This window comes from Cervus canadensis, chromosome 1 (genome assembly GCF_019320065.1).
Source record: "Cervus canadensis isolate Bull #8, Minnesota chromosome 1, ASM1932006v1, whole genome shotgun sequence".
NCBI classification, from domain to species: Eukaryota; Metazoa; Chordata; class Mammalia; order Artiodactyla; family Cervidae; genus Cervus; species Cervus canadensis.
In genome coordinates, this window is record NC_057386.1 from 55625398 (window position 1) to 55630205 (window position 4808).

Here is a 4808-nt window from a genome sequence, read left to right on the forward strand (position 1 = left end):
ATAAAAAACAAAAAGGAATGGATTGATAGATAAATAAGGGTAGAGGAAATCTGAACTAAAACATACATAAGAAAGAGGAATTACTCCCCACAAAGGATCAAAAATACCCAAAATAAAAGATGGCTTCTGGACAACTGTCATAGAAACTAATTAAAAGAAAGCATTGTGAATATCTGGGTCACAAGGGCTACTACCCTCTTTCCAATATCATCACTATGCAGTGAAAAGTTACACTCAGAAAACACACTGATTCCACTTAGTATGAATTTGGGCTAGAAACAGAGACCAAAGCAAGTCTTAAGAAACATCAGAACAACTGTGAAGGAAGAAGACAGGAAAAATTGTCAACTTCAAACTTTATTTAAGGTCAGGACTTACTGCCATTTTGTTCATTGTTTTCTGACTGTTGTGTAGGTCTTTTGCTCTTTTCTCTCCTTTTGCTGTCTTTTGTAATCCGATGACCTTCTGTAGTGGTATGCTCTGATTACTTTCTCTTTATACTATGTGTATATACTGAGTATTTTGCATTGTGTTTACCATGAGGCTTACATGAAATACACTTATAATAGTCTACTTTAAGCTGATAACAATTTAATTTTGTTGCACACAAAACCACTATACTTTTATTAACTTTAGCATTCAAGTTTTTGATATCACAATTTACATCCTTTTACATTGTGTATCCATTAACAAATAACTGTTACTATAGTTATTTTATTTATTTTTACCTTTTATTTTTTTTATTTTTACCTTTTAACATTTATACTACAATAATAAGTGACAGCATTAGTGTCTTCTGAATGTCAGTAAATTTTTAACTTTGTAATGTGTTTTCACTTTCATATGATTTCATATTCCTAAATGTCTTTATCTCTGCTTCAGTTTTAAAGGATAGCTTTATTATTTAAAGTATTCATGGTTGATACCTTGTTTGTTTGTTTGTTTTTATTTTCTTTTAGCATTTTGAATATATCATGTCACTTTTTCCTGGTCTGCAAGGTTTCTGCTGAGCAATATACTGGTAACCTTATTGGCGGGGAGAAAGGTATGGATTTCTTAAATGTGATGATCTTCTTATCTCTTCTTGCATACAAGCTTCTTTCTTTGTCTTTAATTTTTGACAGTTATTGCAATTGTGTCTCAGTAAAGTCTACTTTGGATTGAAACTTATTGGAGTATTTTGAGCTTCATGTACCTGAATGCTCATATCTTTCCCCAGATTAGGAAAGTTTTATGCCAGTATTGCTTTATAAAAACTTTCTGTTCTTTTCTCTCTTCTGCTCCTGGAATTCACATAATGCAAATATTATTTCACTTGATGGAGTCCTTTAAGTCTCATAGGCTTTCTTCATTTCTTTTCATTCTTTTTTTCCCTTTGACTGGATAATTTCAAATGAATTATCATTGAGTACACTGATTCTTCTGCTTGGTTGAGTCTGCTGCTAAAACACTCTGTTGCATTTGTTTTTTTAAGTTTCATGAATGTATTTTTCAGCTCCAAAATTGTTTGATTCTTTTTATATGTTTTCTATTTCTCTTGGAACTTCTTATTTTGTTCTTGTATTGTTTTCCTGATTTTGTTAGATTGTTTATCTGTGCTCTCTTATAGTTGTCTGAGCTTATTGTGACCGATTATTTTGAATTGTCAGGAAATCCATTTATCTCCATTTCTTTGGGATCAGTACTGAAAGTTTATTGCATTGCTTTGGTGTTATGATGTTTCCCTGATTCTTTGTGAGCCCCGTTGCCTTGCACAATTGTCTCACATTCGAGGAAACTCTCACCTACTGCAAATTTTATGGATTTTGATAAGTCCCCTGTGAGTGAAATCTGAGGTGTACTACTGTTCTGGGATTAGTCACGTGGGACGTAATGCAGAGGGGCAGATATTGGCTCTGGATCTGAGGGGGCATGGTGTCGTGTTTGTTCAGCCAGTTGGGGTCCATGACGTCACCAACTGCGTGATCCTGTGGTGAGACGTGCGGCAGGTCATGGTCGCCACAGGACTGTTGAAGCCAGATGGCAGTGGTGGCTGAAACTGCAGGTGTGCATACTTGACTGTTGGGGCTGACTGTAGGTGCCGGTGTGGTGACAGGGGATGGCTGTATGCCCACGTGCAGTACTGAGTCCCAGAGCCAGCTATCGAGGAAAGAAAGTGAAAGAGGAAGTCGCTCAGTCCTGTCTTACTCTTTGCGACCCCATGGACTGTCCATGGAATTCTCGAGGCCAGAATACTGGAGTGGGTAGCCTTTCCCTTCTCCAGGGGATCTCCTCAACCCAGGAATCGAACCCAGGTCTCCTGCATCACAAGGAGGATTCTTTACCAGCTGAGCCACAAGGGAAGCCCAAGAATACTGGAGTGGGTAGCCTATCCCTTCTCCAGGGGATCTTCCTGACCCAGGAATCAAACCGGGGTCTCCTGCACTGTGGGCAGACTCTTTGCCAACTGAGCTACCAGGGAAGCCCTGAAGGGTGAGTCTGCATGGGTCGGGAATCGAACCTAGGTGAACTGCTTGGAAGGCAGCTATGCTCACTACTACACCACCGATGCCGCACTATGGGGGAAGTCAGGGCTAACTCTAGGTGCATAAGCAGCTATGATGATCCAGGCTGTTGCGACAGCAGGGGCTACTTGTATGCATGCATAGTGGCATAGGTCTATGAAAGTGCTTGGAACCAGCTCCTGGCACATGAGCAGCTGTGGGTGTTTTGGCTGTCAACAAGCACTAATATGGGTGCAAGGGCTGGTCTCAAGGGTATTCAGGGCAGTGGAGTCTGGGGATAGGAGTTGGGGCTGGAAATATGCAGTACACTACTGCAAAGGATAGCCCCAGGCATGCCTGGCAGTGAAATCCAATGACAGTACTTAGGGCTGGCTCTGAGTGTTTGGGCAGCTTCAGGGACCTAGGTTATGAGTACATACTCTTGTGGCTATAGGACTAGCCGTGGGTGCATGCATAGTAGTGGGTGTTGACCACAGAGGCCTGGACTAGCATTGCATACTTGTATAGGCACGAAGGCCAGGACTGTCTGCTGACATGGATTCCAGGGCCCAGGACCTCTGTGGCAGGGCCGGTTAGAGTAGCTCTGGCAGGTGGGATGGAGAGGAACTCAAATAGCTGGAGTCTGTGAACACAAAAGTTTGTGGGCCCTCAGTTGTGAAATCTTCAGGGAGTGTGCGGCTGCTTTGCTGGCCGCTGCTTTCTTCGGTGGAAAAAGCAGTGGGGTCCTCAGCAGAGCTGTACACTGCGTACTACAACAGGGTTCTCATGGATCTAAGCTCTGGGGGTCCACAGCATTGATAAAGGCTCTTGAGATGCTCAGCAGCAAAGGCTGTTGTGGTCCTCTTTGGAGCAGGCCATCGGGAGTCATGGTCACCATGCATGCCTGATGCTGATCGCCCGTGCCTTTTCCCCTTGTTCCTTTTAATCTCTAGATGTCTCAGCTGGTCTCCAGGCGTGATGAAACTGAGTCAGGTCTTCTGTGCAGTGCCCCCAAAATCTGAGGAAGCTGGTCACTCATCCCACTCTCTTTTCCCCGGTGAGGGGAATTTCCATCTTGGCCATGAGTAGTGCCTGCCTTGGGGGGCGGGGGCTCATCAGGCCAAAGAAACTGTTCTTCCTACTTTCTGTGTGGTTAGTCACAAGTTTCTTTCCTTTTTTATTTTTTGGCTCTGCTGTGTTGCTGAAGCTCCTTAAGTGGATTCCTGAGTTAGCTCAGAGCTATTTTCGTTGGTGGATAGCTGTCTAATTGTTTATCTTTCTTGAGGGATAGAGGCTAGGATCACCTTCTCCACAATTTTGGTGATGTTAACTCATTTAACTTGCATTCTAAGTAAAATGAAGCTAGAATATAGTAGAGATAGAACTTTTAAGGTTATGAGAAAAATAATTTGTGCTTGGATTTATATAATGAACGTCAGCTCACTGGCTTAGGGGTATGATTCTCATTTTGTGTGCGAGGGTCCTGAATTCAAATTCCGGGTGAGCCTGGCCTTTAAGTTTGGCTTCCCTGTTGGCTCAGACATTAAAGAATCTGCCTGCAGTGTGGGGGTCCTGGGTTTGATCCCGCAGTCAGGAAGATCCCCTGAAGAAGGGAATGGCTACCCACTCCCGTATTCTTGCCTGGAGAATTCCATGGGCAGAAGAGCCTGGGGGCTACAGTTCATAGGATCACAGAGTGGGACATGACTGAGCCAGTAACACACACACAGAGAATTATATAAGTGCTAAACTGTGTCTTGACAGGTTTCCGAGGTGGCTCAGTGGTAAAGAATCCTCCTGCCAATGCAGCACATGCAGATTGGATCCCTGGTTCGAGAAGATCCCCTTGGGAAGGAAATGGCGACCTGCTGTAGTATTCTTGCCTGGAAAATCTTGCACACAGAGGAGCCTGGCAGGGTGTTGCAAAAGAGTTCATGGTGTTGCAAAAGAGTCATGTAAGACTTAGCGATAAACAACAATAATAACAAGTTAAGTCCCAAGTGGAACAGAAAATGAAACAAAAACAAACAAATAAACAACAAAAAGCCTTAGGCATAAGAATAACCCAGAAAATTGACCTCAGTAGAGCATTTCTGGAAAAAAAAAATGAGTGAATGAGGTTTCCTAAAAATAAATATATATTTTTTTGATTTGCAAGAACTGATGCCAAGAACTACTTATATTTTCTTTATGGATTTTTGTGTGTGTGTGTGTTTCTTCTAAAAAACCAGTAGAACTTTCCTTTATTCTTGGAATTCAGGAATTTTACCCACAAAACCTGTCCAGAATTTTGTATATGCTTTAAAATTATAAATTCATATGCTT

General features: G+C 42.2%; 1 long non-coding RNA gene across 1 annotated transcript; it reads left to right on the forward strand.

Moving 5' to 3' along the window:
- Nucleotides 1-301: 301 nt before the first annotated feature.
- LOC122422581 lies at nucleotides 302-4282 on the forward strand. The gene is made up of 3 exons (XR_006263907.1): nucleotides 302-366; nucleotides 960-1045; nucleotides 4248-4282. It is a non-coding gene; the product is annotated as an uncharacterized LOC122422581 (long non-coding RNA).
- Nucleotides 4283-4808: the final 526 nt, after the last annotated feature.